Genomic DNA, 17,315 nt, shown 5'->3' with positions numbered 1-17,315 from the left:
ATGATGCGGAATTCTGAGAAATGAGACAAAAAGCCCACTGAAAGACGGCTCTGGTGCATTACCGCGTGATTTGGCGTGTGCGCGCGTACGTGTGTGTGTGTTGAGCAGTTCAGTGAGAAATAGGCAAACGGGGCGGGTCTGGCTTTGTTCATCAATGACGTCAGAAATAGCTGGCAGCGCAAAAACAGGCCGACATGTTCCAATGACACCTTTACTGGTGGCTGACACGCTGAGCAGTGTGTTTGTGTGTGTGTGTGTGTGTGTGTGTGTGTGCTTGAGTGAGCGGTAGGATCTACAGAACACAACATGGCTCTGGTTGCATTTTCTCTTTGGGTATAAGTGCTTTTGGTTTTGTTTACCCAAAATTCAACAAAAATTTGAGTCCGTCAGTATAGCACTTAACCCTAACCCCAGCCCTAATACTAACCCTGAGCCCAAATCTCATTCCCCCCACCTTAAACCACAAATTCTAACACCCCAATACAAAACCCACCACTAACTCTTATTCCAATTCTAACCTTAACCCTAACCCCAACCCTAACCCACTAAACCCAACCATAAGCAACATTAACCCCATCATTTAACCCTTACGTGTAACCTACCCAACCCTAATTCTAATCCGCCACATAGGGGCCCGATGTAATTGGTGACTCTCGTGATTGGTCCGTTTTAGTCACATGCTGTGATGACGTACTCAGCTTTTCCCTTGGTTCCACAATACGGCCATCCTGACTTTCATTTAGTGGCCGCACATACCACCTACGCCGCCGCCTTCTTGATCGATTTTGCAATATAATTAAACGCATCATCTGGTCATCTAGGGCGGCACGGTGGCCGACTGGTTAGAGCGTCAGCCTCACAGTTCTGAGGACCCGGGTTCAATCCCCGGCCCCGCCTGTGTGGAGTTTGCATGTTCTCCCCGTGCCTGCGTGGGTTTTCTCCGGGTACTCCGGTTTCCTCCCACATCCCAAAAACATGCATGAATTGGAGACTCTAAATTGCCCGTAGGCATGACTGTGAGTGCGAATGGTTGTTTGTTCCTATGTGCCCTGTGATTGGCTGGCAACCAGTTCAGGGTGTACCCCGCCTCCTGCCCGATGACAGCTGGGATAGGCTCCAGCACGCCCGCGACCCTAGTGAGGAGAAGCGGCTCAGAAAATGGATGGATGGATGGATCTGGTCATCTAGGTCCATTTGTTCTAGCAGGCACTGTTCCACGGTCGCCATTGTTGTTGCTTTGTTCCTTGTTCCGGAAAGTAAAAACGGCTACCGGAATTGGCCATAAAATGCAGAGGAAACTCCACCCTGTGGTGTCCTAGTCATCATCATCATCATCATTTCAGTTTTCATACTTTCTGTGACATTTTTGTTTGGTGGCGTGCTGTGAATTTTTCTACTATAAAACGGTTGCCTTGGCTCAGTAAAGGTTATGAACCACTAGCCTCAACCCCAATCCCAAGCCTAACCCAATAAACCCATATTTGTTGGTCTTAACATGAACAGTAGGAAAAACAGAATTTGTTTTTTTGGCACCCTGATATATTCCATAATGCACAGGCAACAAAGTATCTAAAACAGGTGATAGAAATTGGAGTATATTTGATTAATAAATAGCAACAATTCAAAACTTTAAGATTATCTTTCATTATTTTCGTTGTATTATTTTATAAAATTTAAATTGAATTTATTGTATATTTTTCATTGCTATTGTATTTGTATTGTATTTTGTTGCTTTTTATATGTATTTTATTTGGATTGTAGTATATTGTATTGTATTTTTGATTGCAGTTCTTATCATCACTACCAATTTGTTTGTATTGCAATTTCACTGGCAAATCTACTGCCATTTTTAAAATATTTTATTGCATTTTTCTTGCCATTTTTCTTGCATTTTAACTATTCTCATATTTGTTTCTTATTGCAATTTAATTTAGTCATTTTTACTACAATTTTTGTAGAGCTTTATTGTCCTTTAATTTAACTATATTATGTACTGTATATACAGTCGCTGAAATAAATATTTAACACGTCACAATTTTTCTCAGTAAATATATTTCCAAAGGTCCTATTGACATGAAAATTTCACCATCCAATTCATACATTAAAAAAGTACAACAAACAAGCTCAGAAATGAAGCTGTGTGTAATAATGTGAAATAACACATGGAAAAAGTATTGAACACTCCAACCAATGACAGCTTCAAGACGCCTCCTGTATTGCTCTGGTGTGATTTTAGCCCATTCCGCCACACAGGCAATCTTCAAATCTTGAAGGTTCCGTGGGCTTCTCTTATGAACCTTGAGTTTCAGTTCTTTCCATAGATTTTAGACTGGATTCAAGTCAGGTGATTGGCTGGGCCATTCTAGCAGCTTTTTTTTCTTTGAAACCAATTGAGAGTTTCCTTTGCAGTAAGTTTTGGATCATTATACCTGCTGAAATGTCCACCCTCGTTTCATTTTCATCATCCTCATAAATGGCAGCAGATTTGTGACAAGAATGTCTCTGTACATTTGCCCATTCTTCCTTCCTTCAATAATGTGAAGTATACCAGTACCATTTGGTGAAAAGCAGCCCCACACCATCATGATGGTGTTTTTGGGGTGATGTACAGTCCCATTTCTCCTCAAAACATGGTGTGTATTATGGCATCCAAACAGTTCAATTTTGCTCTCATCCAACCAGACTATATTTTCCCAGTATTTAACTTGGCTTGTCCAAATGTTGCTCAGCAAACTTTAAACGAGCTTTGACACGCTTTTTTTCAGCAATGGGGTTTCGCGTGATGAGCGTGCATACAGGCCATGGTGGCGGAGTCCTTTACTTACTGTTTTCCTTGTGACAACAGTACCTGCTAATTCCAGGTCTTTTTGAAGCTCTCCACAGGTGGTCCTTGGCTCTTGAACAACACTTCATATTATTATTCGCACTGCTATGTCAGAAATCCTGCGAGGAACACCTGATCGAGGCAAATTTATGGTGGTATGATTGTCTTTCCACTTACATATTATGGCCCCAACCGTGCTCACTGGAATGTTCAGAAGCTTAGATATGCGCCTGTAACCAATGCCATCATTATGTTTTGCAACAATTAGTTTGCGCTGGTCTTGAGACAGCTCTTTGGTCTTACCCGTCATGAGATGTGTCTTGACTCACACCTTGGCAATGAGGCCTTTTTGTTGGCCATCAATTAGGACTGTTGCTGATTGATTATTGACAGATTGTTGGTGTTGTCTTGGTTTTCCATGCCTTTTTGCACCTCCCTTTCTTCATGTGTTCAATACCTTTTCCCTGTGTCATTTCCCATTTTTACGCACAACTTAATTTCTAAACATATTTGTTCTACTTTCTTTGAATGTATGGATTACTTGGGTTGTTCCCAACATCTGGTCAAATTTTCAGTTCAATAGCACCTTTGGAAGTATATTTAGTGAGAAAAATGGTGACGTGTTAAATACTTATTTCAGCTGCTGTACCGTATATATACTGTATTATTATTAAAAATAACAATTAGTATTAAAATCGTACATAAGCAAACCGGATGAGATTCGACATTGCAGCATGTGACATTGCAAACACATCTCACATTTTGTTCAAATCACATGACGGAGGAGGCATTACAAAAGAAAGTGATGGCTCAAAATAATGATCCTCGGGTTTTCGTCTTCAAAATGTGTTTATCTTCACCAAATAAATGAAGTGAAGTTGCTCACAAGCGAACAAGGCAATGAGTTGCTAAAACGTGAGAGGAAACAGAAAGAGGGAAGAGAGCGAGAGAGGGAAGCACACAAGGGTGAGTGAGAAAGAGAGAGAGAGAGAGAGAGGGACAGAGCTTCAGAGGGAGGAAAATAAGGTTTCTAGCATTCAGAGTGGAGGAGGATGAGGTGAGGGATGTTGCTGCTCCTGCTGGTCCTGCCGCCGTGTGGACACAACTCTGCGGGCTCGCAACCACAGGATCGGCCCCTCGCTTGGGCTGCTGCTCGTCTGGGATGTTAAGCCGCCTTCGTCCTGTGAACGGGAAAGAAACCAGGTAGGGAGGACTTTTGGCTGCCATTCATGCTGTGTTATCTTCCTTCTACATCTTCATTTGGCTACCTTCAAGTTCACTTTGCACATCTGCTGTAGCGCTTTAAGATAGGCGTGTTCAACCTCTGGCACGTGGGTCATACATCATTTACATGCAAACCTGAAAACACAAAACCTCAGAGGAACTGTAATAAAAAAGCCCACAAATATTTGACCTACAAATGCTCCGAACATATAATGATAAAACATTGTGCAAATCATTTTTGTTATTATTTGTAGCATGGTGGTGTAACTGCCTCACAGTTGAGTAGTTCTGGCTTCGAAGCTCTGATCACGTGTGGAGTTTGCATGTTCTTCCCGTGTTTGTTTGGGTTTTCTTTAGGAACTCCGGCACCCTACCACGTTCCAAAAACATGCAAGGAGAGCTGAGAATGTGAATGATTTATTGTCTATATGTGCCTGGTAATTGGCTTGTGACCAGTCCAGGTAATAATAATAATAATAATAATAATTTTAGGCGGCACGGTGGCCGACTGGTTAGAGCGTCAACCTCACAGTTCTGAGGACCCGGGTTCAATCCCTGGCCCCGCCTGTGTGGAGTTTGCATGTTCTCCCCGTGCCTGCGTGGGTTTTCTCCGGGCACTCCGGTTTCCTCCCACATCCCAAAAACATGTATTAATTGGAGACTCTAAATTGCCCGTAGGCATGACTGTGAGTGCGAATGGTTGTTTGTTTCTATGTGCCCTGCGATTGGCTGGCAACCAGTTCAGGGTGTACCCCGCCTCCTGCCCGATGACAGCTGGGATAGGCTCCAGCACGCCCGCGACCCTAGTGAGGACAAGCGGCTCAGAAAATGGATGGATGGATGGATAATAATTTTATGTGAATAACGTTTTTACCAACTAAAACATTATTCTGTTTTGTTTCGTATTTATATGACGAAGGGCCCCATTTTCGTGACTATTTTAAATCCGGCGCGACGGGTGGGCATCGCAACTGCGTGCCAAGGCCGAGTTAGACTGGTGCTGGTAATTTTGTAGACCAGTGCAGCCCGGCGGATCATGAGGATGATGTGCATTTGCAGCTATCTGTTGTGGTGAAGAGAGAGCTAAACCAAAAGGCAAAGCTCTCGATTTACTGGTCAGTCTACGTTCCTACCCTCACCGATGGTCACGAGCTGTGAGTCATGACCAAAAGAAAAAGATCGCGGACACAAGCGACCGAAATGAATTACTTCCCCAGGGTGTCCGAGCTCTCCCTTAGAGATAGGGTGTGAAGCTCGGTCATCCGGGAGGGGCTCAGTCGAAACGCTGCTCCACATTGAGAGGAGCCAAATGAGGTGGATCGGACATCTGGTTAGGATGCCCCCCGGACGCCGCCCTGGTGAGGTGTTTCGGGCACGTCCCGCTGGGAGGAGACCCAGGGGACGACCCAGGGCACGCTGGAGAGACTACATCTCTCTGCATTGATATTCAGTATAAATATATTTTTTGTCATCACATAGGTTGTTATGTTTAAATTGAATGCTAAGTGAGTGGAAAAATAATTTCAGTGACTTCAAATTTAGCACCTTGTTGCACTAGCGCGACACATCCTGCGAAGCGTCCCTTTTCAGGATATGACGTCACGAGGGTAGTTTTTCTCTCTGGCTGGTCAGCCGTTGTTGTTTCTTCCCATTCTGATATCGTCATTTTCATGTACAAGAAAATCCAAAACGTTGTGTTGCGGCGTGAGTGTTTAAATTACCCAAGCGAGAATGTAAGAATGTTTTCAAATCTTAGCGACAAATCGATGAAACAGGTTCAGAGAGCAAAGGACAAGTGGCAGCCAACGGTGTCGTCGGTACTGTCCAGCGATCATTTCACTTCCTACACAAGAATCCTTTGGGTTTCAAGTGCAATACAAGTTCTAAATCAAGTTCTAAAGCTAACCGCCATACCTAGAAATTTCAAACGAAGAAAACCGCAAACACAACATATAAAAACAGCGCAGAGTAACAAGTGACAAAACTTGCCCAGAAAAGAGTAAGTCATTTTTTACATCTTTTGGGGTGTGAACTATGTGTCAATATTTATAGGAAAACAATATTATAAGCAAGATGAAAGATGGGGATTTTGTCACTGTGTGTACCCTGTGTAATATTAGTATAAATGGTCATAGAGTTACACTGCAATGGCGAACTGATACCCTTTTCTGTGAAACGTATCCACAAAAACCATCAGTATGATTCATATTTGCAACGAAGCAAATCTATCCAATCAAAATGTTTTGCAGATATTGTTTATTACCACTCAGTGTTTTAGAGGCGATCAATATCCATCTCCAAACCTCCACCATCGGGCCCGTCCCACGCAGACTTGTGCGAGTCATCGTCACTTCCTGAACGATATGGTTCAAATAAAGAAGGTTGAAGTCCTTCGTTATAACTAGTTCTCTCCTCTTCATCACTCAACCTAGCGTCTTCCTCAAAAACAATCAATAAACCACTCCAACCTTTGTTGAAATCACTCAGAACCTCCTCCGCTTCAGCGTACTCTGCCATTGTTGCTTACATTTAGGCTTACCCTTAATGTTGTCATTACCTGACAACATGGCAACAGATAATGATCCTCGCGATCGTCTGAATGATGGGGAAATTCATAGTAGTGTGTGAAAAATAGAAATTACATTTTTTTAGTGTATAAAAAGTAGTAGTTCTACTTTCTACTAATGTCTGGAGTTAAACATGACAGAGACCCTTTACAGACACGTATGCCAAACTAGCTAAAAACACTTGCTCATTAAATGCCTTATCATATAGTTATTGATTTATTCACGAGTTTGTCTTGTCGAGTGACGCTCCAGCATGAGGCGGCTGACAGCACGTTTAACGACGTCTTGTGCAGCCGCATGAGATGTTTATTGATTCCGAGGCAGCATCCACTTGTCCGTGCTTTAAAGATGATGGTTCTACCATTTCAGATAACATCGGTCCATAAAAGGTTTTCTTTCACTTTCAAAAGCCATGAAAGCATAACAGTTTCCACTGTCAGTATGTTACAAGCTTGTAGGATGCCATCTGACTGCAAACTAACCTTGGTGTTGAATGTATAATAACCTGGGGTAGTGTAATAGGTATACAGATAGGTGCCAATATTTTTCAAAGTCGAAATGGCATCAAAAAATGTGACTTTTCAAAGACGAGAAGATAGCTCCTCCAGCCAACACTGCAGTGTGCCGCAAAGTTCAGCGTCAATTTGGTTTTGAGATTGAACGCGTGTCGCATGTTGTCACTATCCGTTTACATCAGGGGTATTCAGCTAATATTTTAAAAAGGTCCAAGGTCCATTGAATCGAATTAAAAAATAAAAATGGAAGACCTTAAAAAAATAATCTTAATTACAAATCATACTTTAGACTGACAGAGTTTTGGTCAATCAGGCATGCACAAGTGCATACGGAATCAAATTTAGTTGGCATTTGGCTCAGCGCAGCATTTGGGCTATACATTTCAAAGTGTAATTCATAGAGTCAAATAAAAATGCACAAATGTATTTTATAAACGTAGGCAGCAGTAAATTAAAAGTGCATAAACAGTCAGATTTTGAGAACTGCCGTCATATACAGCATAATGTGGGAAGATGATTGGAGCGGCGTTCTGTAAAAGGTATTCGCTGAGCTGTCCGTTCACCCTGCATCGGCACTTCTCCCTCCGGTCACGCCGCCTCCGCTTGCTCCGCTGATGGCTCGTGCTGCTAAGCGAGTCCGCTGCTCCGTCGGCCGCTGGCTCTTTCCACTTTAAGCTCTTCGAGGCTCGCAAACGCTGAACATGTCACATTAATAATCATGATCCTCAAGGAAACACTGCTTTAAAAATTGCCAGCGTGTTACAGATTTTCTCTCGTTTTGGTTCCGAATATAGAACCAACAGGGCAGGGGCGAAAGTATTCTAGTGGGATACAGGGCAGCGGGCCACCCCAAAATCATGAAAAATGATCACCTTCCACAGAAAAGCAGTTTCTCAAAATAACTAAAATATCATAGTGTCATGAACGGAACAGAGGATAGGACCCAAAACTGCACGACTCCAAAACAAATGGACAGTTTCCAAAAAGAGAGGTTTAATAGACGGGCATAGGTCGGTACACAGGCAGGCAATCCAAGAAAGGCAACAGTATCCAAAAACATGAGGCAAAGAGGCAAGGTCGATAATCGGAACAGGGTCAAGTCTTACTGTGAGTCTGTGACGTGGAAACAAGGAATGCTGGAACGCGACGACAAGGTACAACGAATGAGACACGAGCTAATATACAAGGGGTAATTAGGGTGAACGAGGCACAGGTGGTGAAGATGCTCACAGGAGCAGGTGTGTGTGAAACAGGGGGGAAGACAAAACCCGGAACACACACACACACATGACACATAGATACTGTAATTGCTTGATGAATTGGTCTTAGCGTGTTTAAAAAAAAGTTGAAGGATTGTCAAAGTGGCCCTCGCATCAATTTTCCTGCATGCCGAAAAAGTTTGGACATCCCAGGCTACGAACAAAGTCAGACAGACAGAGAAACAACTAAACAACAACAACACCATAAGGATTATGAAACAAGTTTAATAAGATCTTTGAGGTATAAACAAATGAGAAAGTAACAAAAAATATAAAAGACCTAGAAAAACAAATTGACATAAAATGGAACTGCAAAACTTGCAAACACGAAATTAATTTGTAAACTATGAAAGATGTTTTTTTTTTTTTTTAACAAAAGTAACCAACTTCCACATATGGTAAACCATGCAAAAACAAGGTAAAGCGGAAAACCTACAGCAGGTGACTGGGACATAGCACCGGTGACAACTTTAAACAATGTCTTTTGTCCCCCACAGATAACAGCTAACACAATGTTTAGGCTTTGTTCATGTTTACATACAGTATATCATATTTGTATAAATAAAGGATATACATGTATCTAAATTTGAACCTGTCTTTTCTTTATTGAATGTCACCGTGCTGCCGAAACTAATCATGTGCTGTATATGATAGTACAACGTTGCATATATAAGGTATCCTAAACCAGCTGGTGAAGTGTGTTGTAAAGTAATAATGACATAATAAAGTACAAAGCTAATCATATGCAGTGTATTGTTAGTATCCAAAAATAACCGGTCCATCCAAGTGTAATGGAGATTTGAACATCATCCTCATAGTTATTTTATATCTGCTTGTTTATTTGTCATATATACACTACATACAGTATATACTGCAAGTATATACACAACACACATACTGTATATAAATTATCATATAAATACCTACGCAGACATATGCACCTATGCTCCCCCCCCTCCCCATCCTTATTTTTAAACATAGTTCGGGAGCAACAGGATTTCAATTCATTATCATAATCATTCCAAAGGTTGAATCCTCTTACGGAGACACCTCTCTGTTTTATATTTGTTGTTGTTGTATATATTTTTGAAACCCCCCTGTTCCTCTCAGATTATAACAACTGCCTCGTATTTCAAACAGCCTCTGAAGTACTGTGGCAAAGTCGATTGTTGTTAATTTTATACATTAGCTGTGCTGCTTTGAATTCAACTACGTCATAGAATTTCAGTGTATTTAAGTTGATATATAGTTGATTGGTTGGTTCTATATAGCCGGTTCGATGAATAATTCTGATTGCATTTTTTTTGTAGCTTGAATTTTAAAACCACTCTATTACTTTACATTCTCTTTTATTATATTTTAATATATTTTTATGGTGTTTTTTTTTTCTTTATTACAAAGATGGATTTGGGAGCAGGAAGGAATTAAAGGCATATGCAAGTAAACCTAATTAGGAGGTTGTAAGGAAACTTGTAAGTCAAGGTACCACTGTCTATAAAATTTGGTTTAACCTAGTCAGTAATAGGGGAAGCATGGTAGTTAGTGTGGTTAATGGTTAGCACGTTCTTCAAATCCCTCCAGTTTTCTCCGGGTACTCCGTCTTCCTCCCATATTGATAAAACATGTTAGGTCAACAGTAGATTTTAAATTGCCCATATTATCGTAGGTAGGGTTTGTCGTGGTGGAATGGAAGCAAAACAATGTTGGTTAACCCAAGCGCAGGGAAGCCAGCAAAGCATGCGGGGTAGGAGGGAATGTCAAAAAAAATAAAAATAAAAAAAGAGACTATTTACAGAAGGAAAACAAAGGTACCTCACACCATGTCTACACGTCGTATGTGCTGTGATTGACTGTCAATCAGTCCAGTGTGTACCCTGCCTCTTGCCCGAAGTCAGCTAGGATGCGCTCCAGCTCACCCGTGATACTAATGAGGGCAAGCAGGATAGGAAATGAATGGATACCCTACATCTCTTGCTAGTTTGGGTGGTACGAAGCCTTTGATTTAAAACATTTAGTACAGATTCATTTCGTATGGATGAAAAAAAAAAAACTTGCTAAGATAAAGTTTCACGTGTCCCTTTTCATCTTCAAATGAGACATTTTACAAGCGTCATGTCATTTTTAAGGATGAAAAACAGAAGCCAGCCAGTGGATGCAGTGTTATTTAGTGGGAGCTTTACATCAGTGTTTCCCAACCTTAATTGAGCCAAGGCACACACACTTTATTTTTCATTAGTCAACATCTCACAGCACCTCACTAAATGATAATTGTCACAAAAAAATTGAATACACAGGTTTATTGCCATCTGGTTTAAGACCATTTAATTTTCTGCCTGTAATTATATGTTGCTTGTAGATAAACAATTATACATTTTTTTTGTAGTAAACATTTTGAGGGAAATTAGGTCTGCTAGCAACCGGTTTATAGCGGCGTCCAAATTTAGCAAACACTTCGAAAACATCTTTGCTGTTTGACACTAAGAAGAAGGAGGAAAAAGCTTCTGCGTAGTCATCGCATTTTCACAAAAGTCGTACAGCTTCCTCTAGTGGGTGTGTCCGCAATGACAGCGACGAGACTGCCATCTCGACCGGGTCTGCTGCACTTCCTGTCAAGAGGTTCGTCCCCGGAGCAGCTACAACGGGGGGTGTCAGTTAGGCACATCCTGTGCAGAAAAAAAATGATAAAACAACAACATTATTGTCCTACTTCCTGCATGACGATATGTCAGCAAGCACCCACCCCCCAACTCGCCATTGTCGCTGCAAAAATCTCCTGTAATAGCAGCACTGCTCTCTGTGTGCCTTGTAGCAAGTGAATTGACATTTTACATGACAAAGGTGGCCTGTGTGGGCAGACTAAGTGAAGAGCAGTCACAGGCACAAGTAAGCTTAACAAAGTCACATGCAAGCTCCATGGCAACTGTGCTGGTAGAAAACACCAAAAAAGGACCATGGAGATCAACCGACGTGAATGCTTGTACACTTCTTTTATTTCTTAACAATAAACGGAAAAAGAATCTTCAGAACATCTTTTTTTATATTGTCTAAACGTCATTTCTGTTGACCGTAATCTAAATTGTCTTTAATGTTTATGGAAATGTACATTAGATTCACTGAAGGCCAAATTGAAACACATACATCGAGATTCGAAATTGTCTTAGATGCTCCCAAAGACACATAGATGTGGTTTGTTTACAAAGATGTACATGAAGTTCCGAACCCTGGATTGTATGTTGGGTTTATTGACGACTCCGAATTGTCTTCTGTTTAAAAAATGTTAAGTTTGCTGCAATGGCTTGCTTCGATGTTAACCAAAACACAAAGTTGGGCTCGCTGAAGACTCCAAATTGTCATCTGTTTATGAAAAAAAAATGTAAGCTTTGCTAAAATTTTCTATGACGATTACGACAATATATGTGAGGCTCATCAAAGACTTTTGTCTCAATTGTTCACAACAAAATTTGCATATTAAGCTTCTCGAATGCTCCAAAACTGGATTAAAATCTCATGTTGGGTTTACTAAAATGTTCTTTGTTTGCGAAAACATGTGCAGTCTGTTAGGTTTGTTTATGAGTGTTTGTAAAATGGATCAAAAAATGCGTACGATGTTTACAAAAACATGTACATTAGGTTATTGAGGACAATATTGTGGTTGAAGCTAACAAAAAAGGTCATTTCGTGTCGTTGTAGACTCAAATTCTCTTTGATGTTTATGCAAACGTACACTAGGTTTATCAAATATTCAATTCTCTTCAGTTGACCAAACATGTATGTCAAAGATGAAGTTATTGCTGATGTTTCAGAGGATGATGGCACGCTGGACGGCTGGTTCAAATCCGGCTTCGCTTGTGTGGAGTTTGCATGTTCTCCCCGTGCCTGCGTGGGTTTTCTCTGGCTACTCTGGTTTCCTCCCTCACCCCCCCCCCCCCCCCCCCCCCAAAAATGCACAGTAGGTTAATTGAAGATTTCTGATTAGCCATTACATCTGCAATGTTGCGGCGCCATTCCCCTGCGATTCAAATTTCAAAGCGCAGCAAAACTGGCTGCCAACGTTAGATCACAACGGACTCTGCACGACAGTTCAGGTCAATTCAGTGGGCATCAGTTTTCACTCTTGTACTCGCGCAGTTCTCCAAATAAAAGACAAAGGCTTCAAGCGATTTATTTGTAACTGCCAGTTCAAATTTACTGTAAAACTGACACGTTAAACAAAAGACAATTAAATATTGTATTTTTACAACCAAACAATACACTGTATATATGAAAGTCCCCTAGCTTCATGCGAAAATAAAATGTGAAACGCCATAGATGGGCTAACACAAATGTGTATAGATGTTATGGTATTTACAAACTTTCCAACAAATACTACTTTAAGACATGGGAGCAGTATCACATACAACAAGAGAGAAATAAACTGCATATTTACACACCAAAATGTGGAACCAAACCATGTTCTCTCTACTAAGTAGGGAGCGTTCTCTACTTGTATTTGTCTTGCTCTTAATTACGCTGCATCTAGATGGAGTAGAGCTCAGTGCTGCTTGGTCCATTGCGGTATACGCGGCACTGCACTGAAGCCGTGGGACTCTAAATTCGGACTTCGAAGCCACTGTGTATGGGTTGACTATCAGATCGTGTAGGTGTATCTAATGTTGTGACTGCTAATAGTATGCTGACGGTGTATGCGAAAAGAAGCAGATAGCGATCTATGACGGGTAAGTCAAGTGCCCTTCATGTAGTCGTCTGTTTCCGTCGTGGTGTTTCTCTTTGCACTGCAGCGACGTCATGGTTGCCCAGCAACCCATTGAGCAAAACAGAATCCCTCTCTGCGCCAGAGGGGGGTGGCCCCCTGTACACACACACAAACACACACTCTCACACACACGCACACACACACACACAGGCAAAGATCTTCACACACGCACACACTAAAACACACAAAGATCCTCCTTTTGTCCCTTTACACAACAACACATGCATGTCCATGAGTACACGCGTGGTACTTTGAGAAACACATAATATATTGTATGTGTTCTTTCACGTCTTAGCCGATATGTTGAGATGATGCGTGTGTTGTCTGAAGGGAAAAATATTCAAATTCAAACAGTTGAAAGTGGCTTTAAATAATAATAAAAAAAAAAAAAAACAGAAATTCTGTTTGCAGAGACAGGTGATGCCTGCTTCAACCCCTGACGTCAAATAAATCCTAATAATCTTGACAATAACAAAACACATTTATATTTTTGTGGTGAAAAATGATAACAAATATCCAATCATCTATTCTCTTGACTCTTTATTCTGTTCAGGGTCCTGGGAAGCTGGAGCCTATCGCAGCTGACTTCGAGCAAAAAGCAGAATGCAATAGAATATAGCTTTATTGTCACAGGCAGGGGCCTTAAGTGCCCAGGGAGCAGTTCAGTGTGCAGTATAGGTGTCTTGTCACAACTGTGGGTCCGGGGGGGATGTTGAGGGTGGATGGTACATTGCCGCATCCTCTCAAGCTGCTGATTTTTTTTTTTGGGTCCACATTCATCTGGCAGTTGGCGACTTGAACCGGGGTCCCGGGCGTGCTGGAGCCTAGCCCAGCCGACTTCAGGCGAAAGGCGCCCTGGACTGGAAGCCACTCAAATCGCAGATATATCATTTTTGTAGTATGATTTCTTTGTTAAAGTATTTAAAATGTAGAGGAGACGTTTATCAAATGATTATAAAATGCATTTGTTGAAATAACATATCAGCGGGTTGTGCCCTGGACACCTCACCGGAGAGGCATCACCTGTGACAGATGAAACGTGACTTGTTTTTTATTATGCTGAGATGTGAGCATCCCACTCGCACAAGTGCATTGTGAAAGAGAGTTAAACAACTTTGGTGATGTTGGAGTAAACATCTGGGTTACTTGTCTTTACTATTCAAACTAAGGCATCCACAGAGAATGCTCCCAAGCGTGTGTTTTTGTTTTTGTTTTGCATGCATTAAATGCATCCATTCTCTCACAGTTGTGTCTCTGTCAAGTTGCAAAGTGACCTCATATGTCTGAAGAATTCTGTAAACTGTTGTGTTGCCAAAACAGTGACAGTCTTGCATTTCCTGAGGCCATGTTGAGGGATCAAATACTAAGAAATGATCACATGGCTTGAGGGAGTCATATCTAGTTTCAAACTCTTCAATTAACCCCCTGAGTAAGTTTCTCTTTTCTCTGTCAGCATCGGCATCAGAAAAGGTTTGTGTCCTGTACTGACGTTAACTATCAAGTAGCGATGCACCAAAATCTAGGCGGCTGAAATATTTCCGTCAAAAACAGCCCAAAAGTGCATTTTCAGCTTTGGACCGAAAGACTTCCATCACCGAAATAAAACGGCCGAAAAAACATGTTTACTGCTGCTAACTCCTAGCATTGCTGCGTCTGACGCGCAAGCTTGTACAGTACATACAGGTAGTTAAGAAATCTTTGCTGTTACTATTACTACTGCCCCTGCCCGTTCTGTCCCTCTGTCTGTCCCCTAAAACCCTTTTTTGTCCGGCTACATTTTCAATAAACATCAGAATAATAAAAAAAATAAGCAGAGAGCGTATTTCAAACTCACTTGTTGCACATCAAAACTGATCCACCATTCTGCATGGCTATGCAGCTGAAAAAGACAGGTTAAAAAAATAAAATAAAAAGTTTGCTATTAACAAGCAATCCCCATTGGGCTTTACTGACTATGTGGTTGAATTGACTGGTGCGTCGCTATTTTATACACAGTCTAAAATCGTGGTTTGATCAAGACATAGTCATGCACCATAAATCATCCATAAATGTAACAGTTAAATAAGGCCCACATTCCACCAGTGCTAACATAAATACACATTAACAACAAAACTGAATGTCTACATTAAGTCAAGAATTCTAATTTGCATGGCACACTGAATTGTGGGAACCGCGCGGCTTTACCATCATTATGCTAGCGGCTCGTTCAAACTGGAGCGTCCCTAATGTCGCCCAGCCTTGCTGGTTTCCATTGATCGCTTAATAAGGTGGAATGCACATTCATATAATACATATTTAGAGTATAGGATAACCTTTATGAGTCCCACAATGGGGAATTTGCACCATTTCAGCAGCAATAATGGATACTGGAAATACAAAAGGAGCATACAAGAGAAGACATTTGGCGGCTGCAAATGCATCCGCCAGATTAAAATAACAAATATTTATGCCATAATTTATTAATGATTACAATTAATTACAACCGAACAGTATGGAAAATTATTTTTATCCTACTACATCTCATACTGCAATAGCGGTCCTACTTTAATGTTCTTTATATAATAAAAAAAAAGAAAGAAAATTCAGACAAATTTTTCAAGAAGTGAATTTCAATAGGCAGTTATAGCCATAAATGCAATTTTACCAATGATTGGCCAAGTTTTATAATTAATAATTGGCGGGTTTGATTTATGTTTATATTTTAATTGATGTAAGCGCTTTGTGTTGAAAAGTGAATGAAAAGAGCTTATTAATTCACTTTGATTGATGCGTTCAGATTTTGAGCTTGGGCTCCCCAGTTTCTGTTTTCGGTTTCGATAAAGAATCACTACTGTCAAGCAGATGTGCGAACTGTCGAATGCTCACCATTAGTTCATCTTTACAGTCTCTAATGGTCAGCTTTTCCTTCTGAGACTTCAAGGATGTGGTCTTCAAAATGTTAAATGCTCTCTGCAGATATGCTGCAATTCACTTGTATTAATTTTCACCTGCTGCATTTTAATGGGTGACAATAGAGTTCACACAATTTCTTCAGTGCATAAGTGTTTTTTTGCTCCAACTTTCTGCAAATAAAACAGCAATAAGTTGATCACAGAGCGATTACATGTCTAACAGTAAAGAACACTGGTATGAGCTGACTTTGTGTAGCTCTCCAGTGTGTGTGCAGACTGCAACTTGGCTCTCAACTCCCCGCTGCTGGTGTGTGCGATGTTCTGCATTATCCGTGAGCTGCCTTCACATGAATGATATGCACCCTCAACATTCACTCCAAGCCACTTCAGTAATGGAATATTCTCAGAATAGGAAAACATGAGACGTCATTGTTTAGCTTTAGGAACTGGAAAAAAAAATATTCCACAGAGCTTGCTGTTGTTCTTCATTGAGTTTGTCTTGCCACCTCGCAAGCTGATGTTTCGATATTTCTTTTTGGTCAGTTTGTTTATTAGAAATAGTTTGTGCAACATTCACATGCTCCTTGCTCTATTCAGGTTTGTCAAATAAATATATATAAAAACATTCTTTTTACACAATATTTGGCCAAAACTGAATTTTAATTTAGGCCTACATAGAAATATTCTGTTAATTTTTGAAACTATTTTATTATAATGCGCACATATTCTAAACACAGACCGTTGAACAAAAGTAGGATTTAAAAAAAAGAAATCCAGTTTTTAATTTGAATTTGGGACTTTTGTTTCATAATCTGATATAATTTTCGCTCAGATGAAAAAGGTTTTATTAGCTTACTGTACCTTTACTTGTAGATGAAGTCCATCGAGTCTCACAACAAATATCTCTATTTCCTGTAAAAGAAAAAAAGAAGAAAAGGAGTACCCTTTTCTTTGATGAGCTTCAGAACCCTCTTCATCTAAAACTCTAAAAAGATTATTGCCAGTAAAAAAAAGTATTCCTCTGTCATTCCTACACCGAATGAATCTTTTGGTCTTTTTAGTTGCAATAATTGTCTTTCTACAGAAGCTGTTGTAGTTGGCATAGTGAGCACAAGATTAATTCACGTTGTCGCCTCCGGGACGGATTTGGGCCAAAAAGCTGAGAAGCTGTCTGGGAGTTTCTTACAAAGTCAGAGAATTGAGGCAAGCTAGCTAGATGTCTGTGTAGAAGAAAGGTATCGACATGAGTCAATGCCACAGTCACACTTAAGGAAGCTGTCTG

General features: G+C 40.7%; 1 protein-coding gene and 1 long non-coding RNA gene across 5 annotated transcripts in view; one reads left to right on the top strand and one right to left on the bottom strand.

The window, feature by feature from the left end:
* Positions 1-3,826: 3,826 nt before the first annotated feature.
* The window catches only part of LOC133486621 (diacylglycerol kinase beta), a 141,771-nt gene continuing 128,282 nt past the window's right edge, over positions 3,827-17,315 (top strand). For all 4 annotated transcript variants that reach the window (XM_061792045.1, XM_061792046.1, XM_061792047.1 and 1 more), the window contains exon 1: positions 3,827-4,027. The gene's annotated coding sequence lies outside the window, so the exon portion shown is untranslated. The remainder of the gene's footprint in view (positions 4,028-17,315) is intronic.
* LOC133487195 (uncharacterized) lies at positions 10,538-17,194 on the bottom strand. The gene is made up of 2 exons (XR_009791244.1): positions 16,895-17,194; positions 10,538-11,052 (listed from the first exon to the last, which is right to left on the bottom strand). It is a non-coding gene; the product is annotated as an uncharacterized LOC133487195 (long non-coding RNA).

Source organism: Phyllopteryx taeniolatus, chromosome 12 (genome assembly GCF_024500385.1).
Source record: "Phyllopteryx taeniolatus isolate TA_2022b chromosome 12, UOR_Ptae_1.2, whole genome shotgun sequence".
NCBI classification, from domain to species: domain Eukaryota; kingdom Metazoa; phylum Chordata; class Actinopteri; order Syngnathiformes; family Syngnathidae; genus Phyllopteryx; species Phyllopteryx taeniolatus.
Note: the sequence above shows the minus strand (reverse complement) of the source record. Positions and strands in the feature narration are given on the sequence as shown.